The 19,292-nt window shown below is 42.9% G+C and overlaps 1 pseudogene; it reads left to right on the top strand.

The window, feature by feature from the left end:
- Positions 1-9,208: 9,208 nt before the first annotated feature.
- Positions 9,209-10,107, top strand: LOC116869816 (annotated as a pseudogene).
- The last annotated feature ends 9,185 nt before the right edge of the window (positions 10,108-19,292 follow it).

The following is a 19,292-nucleotide window of genomic DNA, read 5'->3' as shown; positions in this document are numbered from 1 at the left end:
CTTGTTGCCATCCCCTGTTCCCCGAGCCCCCCCCCCCCCCGCACCCTGGCAAAAATGTGTCCAATTGAGTGTAAACATGCCCACTGAAGACTTTGAGAACATCTCAAAAGAGCAAGCTCCAGTCCCACCCTTCTAGATTACTTATTCTCAGAACTCGAGGCAGAGGGCTGGTTCATTATTTTCAGCTCCCCTCGTGGTTGTATGCGTGCACTCACTGCAAGGAAATTCTTTGTATTGGAATGTATTTTAAAGCAGTAGGTAGAATAACAAAGGAATATGAAAACCACAAACTGAACAGACCACTTCATGTATTCAGAGAGGAGCCACCCATCACCACAAAGGAAATATCAGTGTAAAAATCAGCAATTCGGAGGTTGCAGTATTTAGTATAGTTAATGATCAACCTTGTGCAACCACCACCAACAGAGTGTGTTGTCATGCATCAAAAAACAAAAACAAAAACAAAAATTTTATTCTCTAATATCAATAAAAGAAGTTCAAGTGATGGAAACCACACTGGGATTCTGGCTTGTGTTTCATTTTTGTCTTTTCCATTTATGTGAGACGTAAAGCTATTCAGCTCTTCCAGAAGATTAAATGGAAGCCATCTACATTCCATGCTGTTCCGACCACCCCTTTCCTCACGGTGCTGTCCCTTAGACACCTGTCCAGCTGGAACCCGAAGATCTTCCCTACCTTTTAGGGCTGCACTGTTCCACTATGCACACGTACCCACGGGGGATACAGTCACGCTCCCGGGCCCCAGTGCCCTATGGCGACACACGGAGTTCCTTCTGGCCTTTTCTATCACAGCACTGCAACGAAAAAAAATTTGCATGTATGTAATCTTAAGCATATGTGAGCACATCTGTGTGATAAATTCCTAGATTGATTTTACCAAATTGCCCTCCACAGAGTTGTGTTAAAAAACTTCTGCGGGGGCAGAAGGCGCCTGGATGGTGCAGTCAGGTAAGTATCTGACTCCTGATTTCAGCTCAGGTCGTTACCTCAGGGTCATAGGATTGAGGCCCACATTGGGCTCCGTGGTCACTGCAGAGTCTGCTTAGGATTCTCTCTCCCTCTGCCCCTCCTCCCTGCTCCTCTGAAATAAAAAGCTTTTTTTTTTTTTTTTTTTTAAAAACCAAGGGCAGGGGGGGGTCATCAGAGTTTTTAGAAACCAGGCCCTCTCTAATACCCCCCCCCTGGTCCCCCCAACCCCCCCCCCCCCCCCCCGCCGCTTCAAACCCTCAGATTGTTTTTCAGAGTCCATAGTCTCTCATGGTTCACCTCCCCTTCCAATTTCCCCCAACTCCCTTCTCCTAACTCCCCATGTCCTCCATGCTATTTGTTATGCTCCACAAATAAGTGAAACCATATGATAATTGACTCTCTCTGCTTGACTTATTTCACTCAACATCATCTCTTCCAGTCCCGTCCATGTTGTTACAAAAGTTGGGTATTCATCCTTTCTGATGGAGGCATAATACTCCATGGTGTATATGGACCACATCTTCCTTATCCATTCGTCCGTTGAAGCATGCATTCCAAACCAGGTGCTGCCGTTTGGTCCTGGTGTGACCTTGAGGGAGCCGCATATTGTCTTTGGGGCCTCTTTTCTTAACCTGCAAGATGTGAACAGTAAAATACTTAGGGGTTAATCTGTTGAATCAGCTTGCTTGACTCTCTATTGTGTGCCGGGCACTGTTCTAGGTTGTGGGGATTGGAGTCGCTTCTACTCTTACGGAGTGTACAGTCTGTTAGTGGGAGAAAGATGGCACCGAACATGGCTTAAGGAGGGCCGTGCAGAGAATTCTAGTGGGGTGTTGTGAGGGAGTGGGTGGCAGTCAGGGAAGGCCTCTCCAGGGGGGTGGCACTTGAGTCAACCATGTGAGATCTGGCACAAGACCACATGGGCAGAGAGCAGCCAGTGCAAAGGCACAAAGGCCAGAAATGCATTTGGTGTGTTTGAGGAGCAGAAAGAAGACCCACCTGCTGGCAGAGAAGGGGAACACGGTGGTGACCAGGAAGCCAGGATGCTCACCGAGGGGTCCCTCTGAGCCCCATGCTTCCCAGCCACTCTGCAGGGAACAAGGCACATGATTAGTTCTGGCCTGGAGGCTGTGAGCAGAGAGAGATCCGTGCCCGACTCCCCATGCCCCTCCCTTCCCCTGAAGGGCAGGTGGAAAGGCGGGGACAGGTTAGTGTGGCCTCCTTCACCCTGAGTTGCCCAGGACCACATGGGCCAGACTCTGTGCCAACCTGCATTTTGCACGTGATCTGAAGGAGAAACAAACTGGTTAAGCCAGTGAGATGCTTGGGTTGCATCAGAATCCAGTGTAAGGCCCAGGCATCTTCTGCATTTTCCCCAGACCTCCTGGGGATTCTGGGGCTAAAGTTTGAGAACCACTGTGCTGGGTCAGGCAGTGCTGGGGGTGGGATTCTTGCTATGTGAGGGAGGGTTTTCCCTCCACAGTCTCTCCCGGCCCTGGGGTGGAGGTGGGGGGCTTGAGAAGGCCATACACCTGCAACCCATCTTGCAGGGAAAGGCAGAGTGAGGGGATTACCTGCCCAACTGGGGCAGGGAAGGCTTTGAGACAAGGTGACCCTGGATCTGGGCTTCAAAGATGGGCAGGATATGCCAGGTGTGGGGGTGGGGAGGGAAGGATGGCATTTCAAGCAGAGAGTAAAGATGTAGAGGAGGAATGGGAAAAGGATCCTAGCATAATGCATTCTTCTAGGCCCTTTCTTACAGTAGCATGGTAACTGATAGAAAAGGGGCAATAGAGTTCGGAAAAACACCATTTTGCAACCATAAGACTAACTCATCTTGACAGCAATGGACGCCAGAACCACTGAGTTGGGTGAGAGTGTGTGAGGTAGCATGCTAGTTACATACATTTCCTCCGATAGAATGTTTACTATTTTGCAGAGGGTGTAAATACCTTTACAGTGGAGAAACCAGTCATGGTTATGCACCACTTCTAACAACTCATTAAACTTAACATTACCCAAATGAGACAAACTGGCCTCAGTGCCTCCTGATGTGATGTACTGGGAAGGATATATCCCTTCTGTGCTACTCTGCCAAAATCGCAAAACCTGAGTCATGAGGCTGAGAAACTGACTAGCCCCAAAGGAGGACATTCTATAAAACAAGGTACCTGTTCCCTTGAAAAATGTCGATGTCATGAAAGAAAGATCCAGGACCTACAGCCGAATAAAGGAGAATAAAAAGACAATTAAGGGAATTCATGGTTCTGAAATAAAAAACATGCTCTAAAAGAAGCTGGGATGATCAGAGAAACTTGAATATTGAACACATTTAAAAATGCTGTGTCCATGTTAAATTTCATTGAATTCAGTTGTACAGTCACTATGTAAAAGCTTGACCTATTTCTTAAAGGAGATACTAGCTAAAGAATTAAGATAGAGGGGCTTGAAGTCTGCAAGTCATTTTTGGAGGTTTCCGGCTGGCTCAGTTGGTAGAACATGCAACTCTTGATCTCAGGGTTGTGTGTTTGAGCCCCAGGTTGGGTGTAGAGCTTAACTTAAAAAAAGGATTTGGGGCGACTGGGTGGCTCAGTTAGTTAAATGTCTGACTCTTGGTTTTAGCTCAGGTCATGATCTCCTGATTGTGAGATCAAGCCCCACATCAGGCCTTCAGATTCTCTCTCCATCTCCTTCCCTTCCTCTCCCTGCTTACGCTCTCTTTCAAAATAAACATCTTTTTTTTTTAAAGAAAAAGAACCCCTAAAAGTTGGAAGGCACCCTAATACCATAGGTCTTGTAAACTATGAGAATAAATGTATTCTTCTGCCTCGTGGCTGTGGCATGTGGCAGGAGGATGCTTGGGGTGACTTTTTTCCTCCCTGTTCTGTGTTTAATTTCTTCACATACATCCTGAATCCTACCCCCAGCCCAGGAAACTCAACCAGAAGGCACCAGGGCCCAAGGGGAAGTTCTCAAAGAGACAATTGATGCGACCAGGAAACAAAGATGTCTAATTCTTGGTATTTTTAATTATGAGTACAGGAAAAGCTGAGTAAATGTTTTGATTAAGGTCAAAAGATTCAGGCGCCACCTGGGTGGCTCAGTTGGTTAAGTATCCGCCTTAGCCTCAGGTCCCCTGGGATCGAGCCTTGCGTTGGGCTCACTGCTCAGCAGAGAGTCTGCTTCTCTCTCACGCTCTATCTCTCCCCACCGCTTGTGCTCTCTCTCTCTCAAATAAATAAACATCTTTTTTAAAAAAAAGATGAAAGATTTGAGATGAAACCCACTAAGCCAATTTCTCTTTTTACTACTTACTACCCCTCCGCTACCGCGATGGCCCAGCAGATTCTCCAAGCCAGTACATGAAGGAGAACATTAGACGGGGCTCTGACCCACAGCTGACATGGGGGCCCTTCACCTTCCCTGACCCTGGGCCAACTCAAGGGTCTTGGGAGAAGCCCCAGAGAAGTCTGAAGATCCAAGTACAGATGAGCTAGTTTCATAGTGGGGGCCAAGAAAGGGAAGATATTCTAGAATAACACCCTGCCTCATTCAGGCAATGACCACACAAAAGTAGAAGTGGCCAGTGGGTCTCCACAGAGAGCTCCCCAGGGGATCACCAAGTATCTGGTACCAGACAGATGTAGGACTCACTTCTAAATATGGCCTGGGAACAGAGAGGCAGGTATGCCCAAGGTGCCCTTTCCAACACAGGGAACAAAGGAGACACGTGCCTCCCTCCAAGCTCATAGGAGTACTGTCACCCAGAACTTAGATGCATCTGGGGAGGTGGAAATTTATTCTGATGACTTAAATGGATTGGAAATTTAAACATTTTATTTATTTATTTACTTCACAGACAAAGATCACAAGTAGGCAGAGAAGGAGGCAGAGAGAGGAGGAAGCAGGCTCCTCGCCGAGGAGACAGCCCAATGTGGGGCTCGATCCCAGGACCCTGGGATCATGACCTGAGCCGAAGGCAGAGGCTTTAACCCACTAAGCCACCCAGGCGCCCCGGATTAGAAATTTAAAAAATTAATTTGCTCATGTGGGCTCCTGGCGGGAGAATGTATCCTGGGAGGATTTATTTTCTGTAGCCAGTAGAGGGCACTTTAAGACAGCAGAAGACCTGAAAGAATTTACCGGGATGATCCAATCCTGAATTCATGTGGGTTTGCTTTTCCCTGGAAAGGAATTCAGGGATGGCAACCGGGATGAACAGAGACCTTGAGGGAAGGTAGGAGGCCTGGTCTCAGTTGATCAAGTGAACTGGAAGGAGGCGTTCCAGGCCAAGGGATTGGCTTATGCACAGTCTTGGGCTATCACTAAAGAAATTGAGCAGAAAATGGGAAGTAAACCACTTCATCTGTCCTGCCCTACCCAGGAGACAGAAGAAAGCAAAACATAGTTTATAAAACATTCTGTACTAGAAGGGTGTTTCTACCTCTGGAAATTAATCCACTCCCTTTTAATGCACATCCCTTTTGAACAATTTTTTCCTTGCTTTTTCCAAAGGCATTTGAGAGTGGGCTGTAGATATCCTGCCTCTTTACTCTTTAATACATTAGCCCAAGTCTCCTGAGCTTGACAGAGCCACAGCACACTGACTGAACCCAGGGTTGGAGGAAGCGGCTGTTCCTTGGTGCTTGGACATTCATCATGTCTAATACCCAAGGTGCAGCCTGGATCCTGATTTCAAGCCCCAAAGAACTTCGGACCAGAGAGGGAAAGTGGGCCCTTTAGCTTACACCCATAGCGTGGAGGCTCAGCAGTGCGCGTGAGTCGACATGAAAAGTCTTGGGGAAACGAAGTAAGACAAGAACCCGGTGTCAATCAAGAGTAGGGCAGAATGGGGGCACCTGGGTGGTTCAGTGGGTTACAGCCTCTGCCTTCAGCTCAGGTCATGGTCCCAGGGTCCTGGGATCAAGCCCTGCATCGGGCCCTCTGCTCCTCGGGGAGCCTGCTTCCTCCTCTCTCTCTCTGCCTGCGCCTCTGCCTACTTGTGATCTCTGTCTGTGAAATAAATAAGTAAATAAAATCTTTAAAAAAAAAAAAAAAGAGTAGGGCAGAATGCAACAGGGTTTCCTGCAACCAGGCAGCTGCACCACTGAAGGACCACTGGGAGAGGTGACTCACAAGCACCAGGCCAAAGTTTAGGGACATCTTCACAGAAGAGAAAAAAACAGGGGTACCTGGGTGGCTCAGTCGGTTAAGTGTCAGACTCTTGATATCAGCTCAGGTCTTGATCTCAGGGTCGTGAGTCCATACAGGGCATGAAGCCTACTTAAAAAAAAGAGAGAGAGAGAGAAGAGAAAAAATAGATATTTTGTTCTCCTAAGCCCCCAAGTAGATAAACTCTTAGTCCTCTCTGGGGCTTCTACTCATCACCTATGACACTAAGACCCAGTGTAACAATGGCTCCATGTGACCCCTGACTCTCCTGGTTGCCAACAGTCACCTTCACTGGTCTTGGGTCATTGTACTGCATGCTCAGCTATTCCAAGAGGGTGCCCCCAGTTCTGCGGGAGCTATGGAACTGACACACCTTGCTGGCTCAGGACTGGGCAATTAGGTACCTCCACCCTCGCCAGCTGTTATCCAGGCTCTGGTCCCCCTGAGGCTGCCTCGTCAAAGCTGGAATCCTGCCCCCACATGAGCACACAGGGAAGAAGAGGGGTTCACTGAGTCAGGTTGTTAAGAGCCAGCACCAAGAGAAGCCACCATATAAAATGGTGCTTCTCAATTCTTAGTGGTGAAGGATTGGTTGGTTTGCTTCAAATCAATCCCTGTGGGACAATATTTGTCAAATACAACAATGAGAATATAAAACTAACTTTTAAATTACTAGATTCAAGATAGAATTACATTTCAAGAATATAAGAACATAAGAAAAGTAAAATTATGAAAATAGTGCATGTTATTCATTGAAAGTACCCATAAAACATTTACCATAAAGACTCACTATTCTACGCAACTTTGTCATTCTGCAATCATAACTAAACAGTTATAAGTAGTGATTTTCTATATTAAGCACTTATATGTTCACTTGGAATGAACACTATACATCAAAGTTTTTAAGGTGGTAAAGGAGTTGGATTCTTTTCTTTTGTCTCAGCTGGTTCAGATTGACAAGCATGCTCCTTGTGGGGGATGGTGCTTGCATGTTTTCTTTGACTAACACCCACCATAGAGAAATCAGCCTCAGAGAAGGAATATCGACAGGAAAGGAAGACAAGATTTTTCAAGTAACCTCTTGACAAATAATTCTAGTGGGGCTTATTTACAATCTGTAATTTCCAGCACCACAAAAACTTCAGGGAAGATGGCAGAATAAGAGTACCCAAACTTCACCTCATCCCATGGATACCAGTAGAACACACATCTTTCTCTCTTTCCTTTTTTCTCTTTCCTCCTCTGCCTTCCTTCCAGGAAACGACCCAAAGACTGGCAGAAAAGACTCTCTACTCCTAAATGTAAAGAAGAGGCCACATCAAAGAGGGTAGGCAAGGCAAAATCCAGTAGAGAGCTAAGTGAGCCCATAGAACTGTCCATGGGAGGGAGAGGTGCCAAGGTAGCAGAGAGGAGAGAGAAACAGACCTTCACACCAGGAACCCCAGGCATGGGGGACTCACATGGGGAAGACAAACTTTCATAACATTTGACTTGAAAACCGGAGAGGCATAATCTCATGAATTCATACAACTGGTGGGGCTTAACCCCCAGAATTTTAAAACTCAGCAGGCTTGGCTTTGGGAGAGAGCAGAGAGGGTAAGTGGAAACTGAGTTCCCATTCTTAAAAAGAGAGCCCAAGAAACAACTCTGCTGAGATACAGCATAAGGGCAAGAGCTTGATAAACTGCCTGGGGTATAGGGGAGAAAGATTTACTTACTAATCTCAGAACATGTGCTGGAGGGGCAGGGATCATTGGGAGATTTCTCCAAGAACAAAGGAGCTAGTGGGTATCATTTCCCTTCCCCTCTCCCCAGCCTAGACACAGGGACACCTGTGGGCAGACAAGTCTCCCCTCCAGTACAACCTTGATCAGAGCCCATATGAAGGTATGCCACCAGCCTGGCAGTGTGTATGTAGCCACAGTAGGGGCCAACACCACTCTAAAGTGACTTTGGGGAGAGGGGATGATAGCCACACACACCCATATGACTGCAGTAGGTTGGGGACAGATATTGGGACCACCAACAAAAGCATCTCAGGGAAAACCACAGGGAAAGAGCCCTGCAGTTTGGTGCTACGGCATCTCTGGCAAATGCCTTTGGATCTGATTCAACTCAAGCCCAAGCTGGCCCCAGACTGATCCCTTAACAACACATGGACAAAACCCTGTTTACAGCAGGCAAAGAGAGCCATTGTGGATGACTGGACTGAAGGAAAGAGCAGCCAAGACACAACAGCAGGGCACACACAACACACATAGGAGACAGCCCTAAAGTACCAGGTTCTGGTAAACATGGGACATTGTACTGCAGGGCACTACAGGACCCCTTCTTCATGAGGCCACTGCTTCCTTTCTTCCTTCCTTCCTTTCTTTTTCTCTCTTCCTTTCTCCTCTCTTCCTTCCTTCTTCCCTCCTTCCTTCTTCCTTCCTTCTTTCCTTCCTTCCTTCCTTCCTTCCTTCCTTCCTTCCTTCCTTCCTTCCTTCTTTTTATAAGACCACTGCTTTCGGGATGCCTGGGTGACTCTGGGTTAAAGCCTCTGCCTTTGGCTCAGGTCATGATCCCAGGGTCCTGGGATCGAGCCCCACATCAGCCTCTCTGCTTTGCAGGGAGCCTGCTTCCTCCTCTTTCTCTGCCTGCCTCTCTGCCTACTTGTGATCTCCATCTGTCAAATAAATAAATAAAATCTTAAAAAAAAAAAGACCACTGCTTTCAAGAACAGGAGACATAGCTGACTTTCCAAACACATAGAGACAGAGCTAGACAAAATGAGGAGAGAGGAATATGTCTCAAATGAAAGAACAGGACAAAAATCACATCAAGAGAGCTTAATGAAACAGAGAAAGTGATATGTCTGATAGAGAATTCAAAGTAATGGTCAAAGGTACTCACTGGACTTAAGAAAAGAGTAGAAGACCTCATGAGACCCTCAACAAAGAGATAGAAAACACATAGAAGGACAAGGGACAAAGAAGTCAATCACTGAAATTAAAAATATACTAAGTGGGAGCCTGCTGGTCTGTGGTGAGCCATGGATGCTGGTCTCTGATCCATAGGATGGGGTTTGTTAAGGTTGTCAAGAATAAGGCTTACTTCAAGAGATACCAAGTGAAATTTAGAAGATGTCGAGAGGGTGAAACTGATTATTATGCCAGGAAACGCTTGGTAATTCAAGATAAAAATAAGTACAACACACCTAAATACAGGATGATTGTTCGTGTAACCAACAGAGATATCATCTGTCAGATTGCTTATGCCCACATAGAAGGAGATATGATAGTTTGTGCAGCTTATGCTCATGAAGTTCCAAAGTATGGTGAAAGTTGGCCTGACAAATTATACTGTAGCATATTGTACCAGCCTGCTGCTGGCCTGCAGGCTCCTTAATAGGTTTGGCATGGACAAGATCTATGAAGGCCAAGTGGAAGTGACTGGAGATGAGTACAATGTGGAAAGCATTGATGGTCAACCTGGTGCCTTCACCTGCTGTTTGGATGCAGGGCTTGCCAGAACTACTACTGGAAATAAGGTTTTGGGGGCCCTCAAGGGAGCAGTGGATGGAGGCTTGTTCTATCCCTCACAGTACCAAACTATTCCCTGGTTATGATTCAGAAAGCAAGGAATTCAATGCAGAAGTACATCAAAAGCACATCATGGGTCAGAATGTTGCAGATTATATGCGTTACCTAATGGAAGAAGACAAAGATGCATACAAGAAACAATTCTCTCGATACATAAAGAACAATGTAACTCCAGACATGATGGAGGAGATGTATAAGAAATGCTGCTATACAAGAGAACCCAGTTTATGAGAAGAAGCCTAAGAAAGAAGTTAAAAAGAAGAGGTGGAACCATCCCAAAATGTGTCTTGCCCAAAAGAAAGATCGGATAGCTCAGAAGAAGGCAAGCTTCCTTTGAGCTCAGGAGTGGGCTGTTGAGAGCTAATAAAGATAAAGACAATAATAAACTTATTCATCAAGGAAAAAATATATATAAATACTAAGTGGAATAAATAGTAGACTGGAGGAAGCAGAAGAATGGATCAGTGACCAGGAGGACAGAGTAATGGAAACCAATCAAGCTGAAATGGAGAAAGAGACCAAAAAGAAAGAAAGAAAAAAGAAAAAGAAAATAGACTCTAGGAACTTAGGAACTCAGCAACACCACCAAGCATAATAACATTTGCATTGTAAGGCCCACAGAAGGAGAAGAGAGAGAAAAAGGGGCAGAAAAAAATTATTTTAAGAAAGAATACCTGAAAATTTCTCAAATCTGGGGAAAAAAAATAGAAATCCAGATCAGAGCAACCCTGGCAAGATGTTGGTGTAGGGAATCCTATTTCAATCGGTCCCCTGAATTGAGCTGGATATCTGCCAGACCACTCTGAACACCCACGAAATCAGCCTGATATGTAAGAAGATATATCAGGATCTATACCAGTAGAATATCTCCAGTGACTGGTTTTGAGGTATGAAGCAAGGAGCCTGGATTCTGTGGGCATATATCAGAAGATAACCTTAAGGGGGAGGGAGCCGCTATAAGCACTGGCTTACTGGGAAGGTGAAATAACACAGGAGTGCAAAAGCCTCCTGCATTGAGGCCTGAGGCCTGGGCACAGACTTGCAGACTGGTAGCCAGGGGAAAAGGACTTTAGGGTGGCCCCCAGGCTGAAACCTGGAGCTGCAGGGGAGCACATGTGAATTGGGGAGAGCTGGCAGTTTTTAGAAGCACAAAGGACAGAGACATGACTGGACCTGGAAGCTAGGGCTGGGTGTGCTGCTGTGGGGCACACAACCCAGGTTGCTGTGGTTTTTAGCAGCAGAGAAAAACAGAGTCAGTGTGACCTACAGGCTTTTTGGGAGAAGAGTCTGCGATCTCTCTGTTCTGAAACAGAAGCTTGGACACAATCATTTCTGCTCTGACTCTTGGAAGGGACACAGAAACCTGCCAGGGAAAGCTGCCAGAGAACAAAAGCCTTCCAAAACTGGTTTTCACTGAGCCCATCTCCTACCACAGGGGCAGGGCAACTCTGTCCAAACAGGGTTGTCTGAGTAACAGTGCAGCAGGCCCCACCCCCTAGAAGACAGGCTGAAAGAACAAGAGGCCAAGAACCCTAAAGTCCCTATAAAACTGGTGCATCTTGCTTGGATTGTGGTCAGTAGTTTGGACTCTGTACATTCCCTCAACCACCTCTCACCAGAATGACTAGGAGGAGGAACCCCCAACAGAGGAAAAATTCAGAGACTGTGACCTCTGCTACTGAGTTAATGGAAATGGACATAAGCAAGATGTCAGAAAGAGAATTCAGGGTAATAGTTATGCAGACAATAGCTAGGTTGAAGAAAACTATTAGTGGCAACATAGATTCTCTAAGGGCAGAAGTGAGAGCTGATCTGGCAGAACTTAAAAATGCATCAATGAGATCCAATCTAATCTAGATACTCTAACAGCTAGAGCAAATGAGGCAGAAGATCGAATTAGTGATCTAGAAGACAAACTGATAGAAAAGAAGGATCAGGAGGAGGCTAGAAATAGACGGTTTAGAATCTATGAAAAAAGAATAAGAGAAATAAATGATACCATGAAACGTTCCAATGTCAGAATTACTGGGATCCCTGAGGGGGTGGAGAGAGAGAGAGGACTAGAAGATATAATTGATCAAATTCTAGCTGACAATTTCCCTAACCTGGGGAATGAAACAAGTGTTCATGTCTTAGAGGCAGAGAGGACACCCCCACGATCAACAAGGGTAGAGTGACACCCCAGCATGAGATAGTGAAATTCATGAATCTTAAATCCAGAGAAAATACCTTAAGAGCAGCAAGGGGGGAAAGAGATTCCTTACAAACAGAAGGAGGAACATCAAAATAATGGTAGACCTGCCACAGAAACCTGGCAAGCCAGAAAGGCCTGGCAAGACATATTCAGGGCACTAAATATTGCAGCCAAGAATACTTTATCTGGCAAGGCTATCATTTAGAATGAATGGAGAGATAAAGAACTTCCAAGACCAGCAAAGTCTAAAAGATTATGTAACCACCAAGCTGATCCTGCAAGAAATATTAAGGAGGGTTCAATAAAAGAAAGATCCCATGAGTGACATAGAACAGAAATTCTCAGAGACAATCTATAGAAACAAGGATCTCACAGGCAACATGATGACAATAAAAACATATCTTTCAATAATCACTCTGAATGTGAACAACCTAAATGCTTCCATAAAATGGCACAGAGTTGCAGATGGGATAAAAAGATGACCCATTCCTTTGCTGTCTACAAGAAACTCATTTTGAACCTAAAGATACATTCAGACTGAAAGTGAAGGGATGGAGAACCATCTTTCATGCCAAAGGACCTCAAAAGAAAGCTGAGGTAGCAATTCTCATATCAAACAAATTAGATTTTACGCTAAAGACTGTAGTCAGAAATACAGAAGGACACTACATCATTCTTAAAGGGTCTATCCAACAAGAAGATCTAACAATTGTAAATACTTATGCCTCCATCATGGGAGCAGACAACTACATAAGCCAACTGTTAATCAAAATAAAGATACACATTGATAAGAATATGTTAACTATAGGGGATCTTAACATGCCACTCTCAGCAACAGACAGATCATCTAAGCAGAAAATCAATAAAGAAACAAGAGCTTTGAATGACACATTGGCCCAGATGGACCTCATAGATATATATAGAACATTCCACCCTAAAACAACAGAATAGTCATTCTTCTCGAGTGCACATGGAACTTTCTCCAGAATAGACCACATACTAGGTCACAAATCAGGTCTCAACTGATACCAAAAGATCGAGATTTTTTCCTGCATATTCTCAGACCACAATGCTTTGAAACTAGAGCTCAACCACAAGAAAAAGTTTGGAAGAGATTCAAACACTTGGAAGCTAAAGACCATCCTGCTCAAGAATGTTTGGGTCAACCAGGAAATCAAAGAATAAGTTAAACAATTCATGGAAAACAATGAGAACCAAAACACATTGGCTCAAAACCTAGGGGATACAGCAAAGTAGTCCTAAGGGAAAAATACATAGCCATAGAAGCCTCACTCAAAAAAAGTGAAAAATCCTGAATACACAAACTCTTTACAAAGCCTTAAAGAACTAGAGAATCAACAACAAATTAAGCCTAACCCACACACAGAAAGGGAAATAATCAAGATTAGAGCGAGATCAATGAATTAGAAACCAGAGATACAGTAGAATACAACAATGAAACTAGAAGCTGGTTCTTTGAAAGAATTAGTAGATTGATAAACCATTGGCCAGACTAATCCGAAAGAAAGAGAAATGACCCAAATTAATAAGATTATAAATGAAAAGGGAGAGATCGCTACTAACACCAAGGAAATAGAAACAATCTTCAGAACTTATTATCCACAGCTGTATGCCAATGAGTTAAGCAACCTAGAAGATATAGATGCATTCCTGGAAACCTATAAACTTCCAAGAGTGAAACAGGAAGAAATTGACAATAACCCGTAATAGACAAATAACCTGTAATGAGATTGAAGCAGTGATCAAAAACCTCCCAAAAAACAAGAGCCCAGGACCTGATGGATGCCCTGGGGAATTCTACCAAACATTCAAAGAAGAAATAATACCTATTCTCCTGAAGCTGTTTCAAAAAATAGAAACAGAAGGAAAACTTTCAGACTCTTTCTATGAGGCCAGCATCACCTTGATCCCCAAACCAGGCAAAGACCCCAACAGAAAAGAGAATTTCAGACAAATATCCCTGATGAATATGGACGCCAAGATTCTCCACAAGATTCTAGCTAATAGGATCCAACAGCATATTAAAAATATTATCCACAACTACCAGGTAGGATTTAACCCTGGGATGCAAGGGTGGTTCAACATTCACAAATCAATCAATGTGATAGAACAAATTAATAAAAGAAGAGAGAAGAGCCACATGGTCCTCTCAATTGATGCAGATAAAGCATTTGACAAAATACAGCATCCTTTCCTGATTAAAATTCTTCAGAGTATAAAATTCTTCAGATATATATCTATAGGGATAGAGGGAATATTCCTCAACTTTGTAAAATCCATCTGTGGAAAACCCACAGTGAATATCATTCTCAATGGGTGAAAGCTGAGAGAAACTTTCCCTTAAAGATCAGGAACACAAGGATGCCTACTTTCACCACTATTGTTCAACATAGTACTAGAAGTCCTAGCAACAACAATCAGACAACAAAAAGAAACAAAAGGTATTCAAATTGGCAAAGAAGAAGTCAAACTCTCACTCTTTGCAGATGACATGATACTTCATGTGGAAAACCCAGAAGACTCCACCCCCAAATTACTAGAAGTCATACAGCAATTCAGTAATGTGATAGGATACAAAATCAATGCACAGAAATCGGTTGCTTTCTTATACACTAACAATGAAACTGTAGAAAGGGAAATAAAAGAATCAATTCCATTTACAATAGCACCAAGAACCATAAGATAACTTGGAATAAACCTAACCAAAGAGGTAAAGGATCTATACTCAAGGAACTACAGAACACCGAGGAAAGAAATCGAAGAAGACACAAAAGGATGGAAAAAACATTCTATGCTCATGGATCAGAAGAATAAACATTGTTAAAATGTCTATGTGGCCCAGAGCGATCTATACTTTAAATGCCATCCTGATCAAAATACCACCAGCATTTTTCAAAGTGCTAGAACAAACAATCCTAAAATTTGTATGGAGCCAGAAAAGACACTGAATTGCCAAGGAAATGTTGAAAAAGAAAAACAAAGCTGGAGGCATCATGCTGCCTGACTTCAAGCTTCATTACAAAGCTGTGATCACCAAGACAGCATGATCCTGGCACAAAAACAGACACACAGACCAATGGAACAGAAGAGAGAGCCCAGATATGGACCCTCAACTCTGTGGTCAAATAATCTTTGACAAAGCAGGAAAAAAATATCCAATGGGAAAAAAAAAAGGTCTCTTTAATAAATGGTGCTGGGAAAATTGGACCACTATATACAGAAGAATGAAACTCGACCATTCTCTTACATCATACACAAAGATAAACTTAAAACAGATGAAAGACCTCAATGCAAAACAGGAATCCATAAAAATCCTAGAGGAGAACATAGGCAGTAACCTCTTCAACATCAGCCACAGCAACTCTTTCAAATCATATCTCCAAATGCAAAGGAAACAAAAGTGAAAATGAACTTTTGGGACTTCTTCAAAATCAAAAACTTCTGTGCAGCAAAGGAAACAGTAAACAGAACTAAGAGGCAACCCACAGAATGGGAGAAGATATTTACAAATGACACTACACACAGAGAGCTGATATCCAAGATCTATAAAGAACCTCTCAAACTCAACATCCAAAAAACAAATATTCAAGTCAAAAAATGGACAGAAGACATGAGCAGACACTTCTCCAAAAGAGACATACAAATGGCTAGCAGACACATGAAGAAGTGTTCATCATCACTAGCCATCAGGAAAATTCAAATCAAAACCACATTGAGATTCCACCCTATACCAGTCAGAATGGCAAAAATTAACAAGAAACAACAAATTTTGGAGAAGTTGTGGAGAAAGGGGAACCCTCTTACACTGTTGGTGGGAATGCAAGCTGGTGCAGCCACTTTGGAAAACAGTGTGGAAGTTCTTCAAAAAATTAAAAATAGAGCTACCCTATGACCCAGAAATTGCACTACTGGGTATTTACCCCAAGATACAGATATAGTGAAAAGAAAGGCCATATGCACCCCAATGTTCATAGCAGCAATTGCCCAACCGTGGAAAAAGATGAGATGCCCTTCAACAGAGGGATGGATAAAGAAGATGTGGTCCATATATACAATGGAAAAGGACTCAGTCTTCAGAAATGATAATACCCAACTTTTGCATCAAAATGGATGGGATTGGAGGAGATTATGCCAAATGAAATAAGTCAAGGAGAGAAAGCCAATTATGATACGGTTTCACTTACTTGTGGAACATAAGGAATAGCATGGAGGACATTAGGAGAAGGAAGGGAAAAATGAAGGGGGAGGAATCAGAGGGGGAGATGAACCATGAGAGACTGTAGACTCTGAGAAACAAACTAAGGGTTTTAGAGGGGAGGGGGGTGGAAAGATGGGTTGGCCTGGTGGTGGGCATTAAAGAGGGCATGTATTATATGGAGCTCTGGGTGTTATACATAAGCAATGAATCTTGGAACACTACGTCAAAAACTAATGACATACTATATGGTGACTAACATAACATGAAAGAAAGGAAGAAAGAGAAATCCAGATCAAGAAGGCACAGACAGCCCCCAATAAAAACCCAAGGTGGTCCACATCAAGACATACAGTAATTAAAATGGCAAAAAGTAGTGATAAAGAGAGAATTTTAAAAGCATCAAGAGGGAAGAAAATAGTAATACACAAGGGAAACCCCATAAGCCTATCAGATTTTTCAGCAGAAAATTTGCAGGCTAGAAGAAAGTGGCAAGATATATTCAAAGATATATTTAAGAGAAAAAACCCCTGCAACCACAAATACTCTATATGGTAAGGCTATATTCAGAATAGAAGGAGAGATAAAGAGTTTCCCAGACAAAAGTTAAAGGAATTCATGATCATTGAACCACTCCTATAAGAAGTGTTAGAAGGAACTTTTTGAGTGGGAAGAAAAGATCACTAGTAAGTAAGTAAAGATCATAAGTAAGAGTAAGAAAAGTAGGAAGCACAAAAGCATTAAAATTAAGTATAATTATAAAAATCAATTCACAAAATGAAAGGATATAAAGTCTAACACCATATACCTAAAATTTTGGCGGGGGGAGTAAAGAATGGGTTCAATCTTAAGCAACCATCAACTTAATATACACTGCTATATGCATAAGATGTTATATATAAACCTGAAAATAACCACAAATAAAAAATCAGGAAGAGATATGCAAAAATAAAGAAAAAGTAACCTTTTTTTTTTTTTTAAAGTGGGCATCACACTCAGTGCAGGGCCCAATGCAGGGCTTGAACCCATGACCCTGAGATCAATATCTGAGATTGAGAGTCAGATGCTCAACCAATTGAGCCACCCAGGTGCCCTATAACCCTATTTTATATCACTAAAGAAAGCCAACAAATCGTGAGAGAAGGGAGGAAGAAAAGGAACAGAGAAGAACTATAAAAACAACCATAGGGGTGCCTGGGTGGCTCAGTGGGTTAAAGCCTCTGCCTTCAGCTCGGGTCATGATCTCAGGGTCCTGGGATGGAGCCCCACCTCCGGCTCTCTGCTCGGTGGGAAGCCTGCTTCCCCCTCTCTCTCTGCCTGCTTCTCTGCCTACTGGTGATCTCTGTCTGTTGGATAAATGAATAAAATCCTTGAAAAAAAACATAAAAAAGTGACAATAAGTACATACTTATCAATAATTACTTTGAAGGTAAATGGACTAAGTGCTCCAATCTAAAGAAATAGGGTGACAGAATGGACTCAAAAGAACAAGACCCATCTATATGCTGTCTACAAGAGACTCATTACAGACCTAAAGATACATGCAGATTCAAAGTGAAGGGAGGGAAAAGCATTTATCATGCAAATGGAAGTGAAAAGAAAGCCAGTGTAGTAATATATATATTTCTGACAAAATAGACTTTAAAATGAAGACTGTAACAACAGATAAAGAAGGACACCATATAATGATAAAAGGAACAACCCAACAAGAAGACATGCCAATTGTAAATATTTATACCCCCAACATAAGAGCACCCAAGTACATAAAGCAGCTATTAACAAGCATAACGGAAGCAATCAATAGTAATACAGGGGACTTTACAACACCCCACTTACATTAATGGGTAGATTATCCAAACAGAAAAATCAACAAGGAAACAGTGGCTTTGAATGACGTTTTGACCAGGTGGATCTAACATAGACTCAGAACATAATGATAATAAAGATTAGAATGGAAATAAATGATACAGAAACTAAAAAACAATAGAGCAGATCAATGGAACCAGGAGCTGGTGCTTTGAAAAGATCAACAAAATTGATAAACCTCTAGCCAGACTCACAAAAGAGTAAGAGGAAGAAAGAGAGAGAGAACCCAAATAAATAAAATCACTAACGAAAGAAGAGAAATAAGAACCAACACCACAGAAATACAAACAGTTATAACAGAATATTATGAAAACCCGTATGACAACAAATTGGACAACTTAGAAGAGATGGGTAAATTCCTAGAAACACAGGAAGAAATAGAATGCAGGAAGAAATAGAAAATTTGAACAGACCAATTACCAGCAATTGAATCACTGATTAAAAAAATTCCTAACAAACAAAAGTCCAGGACCAGATGCCTTCACAGGCAAATTCTACCAAACATTTAAAGATTTTATTTATTTATTTGACAGACAGAGATCACAAGTAGGCAGAGAGGCAGGCAGAGAGGCAGGTAGAGAGAGGGGGCAGGGGAAGCAGGCTCCCTGCTGAGCAGAGAACCTGATGGGTGGCTCGGTCCCAGGACCCTGGGATCATGACCTGAGCTGAAAGCAGAGGCTTTAACCCACTGAGCCACCCAGGTGCCCCACCTATCAAACATTTAAAGAAGAGTTAATACTTCTTCTCGAACTATTCCAAAAAATACAAGAGGAAGGAAAGCTTCCAAGTTCATTTTATGAGGCCAGTATCAATCTGATACCAAAACTAGATCAAGACACCAGACACACACACACACATACAGCCCAATATCTCTGATGTACATAGATGCAGAAATCATCAACAAAATATTAGCAAACTGAATTCAACAATATATTAAAAAATATCATATACCACTTGGGGCGCCTGGGTGGCTCAGTGGGTTAAAGCCTCTGCCTTCAGCTCAGGTCATGATCTCAGTGTCCTGGGATCGAGCCCCGCATCAGGCTCTCTGCTCAGTGGGGAGCCTGCTTCCTCCTCTCTCTCTGCCTGCCTGTCTCTTCCTTGTGATTTCTGTCTGTCAAATAAATAAATAAATCTTAAAAAAAAAAAAAATATCATATACCACAATCAGTGAGATTTATTCCTGGGATGCAAGGGTGGTTCAATATTAACAAAACAATCAACATGATATGTTGCGTTAATAAGAGAAAGAATAAGAACCATATGATCACTT

Source organism: Lontra canadensis, unplaced genomic scaffold (genome assembly GCF_010015895.1).
Source record: "Lontra canadensis isolate GAN:19392208 unplaced genomic scaffold, GSC_riverotter_1.0 scaffold20, whole genome shotgun sequence".
Classification (NCBI taxonomy): Eukaryota; Metazoa; Chordata; class Mammalia; order Carnivora; family Mustelidae; genus Lontra; species Lontra canadensis.
Note: the sequence above shows the minus strand (reverse complement) of the source record. Positions and strands in the feature narration are given on the sequence as shown.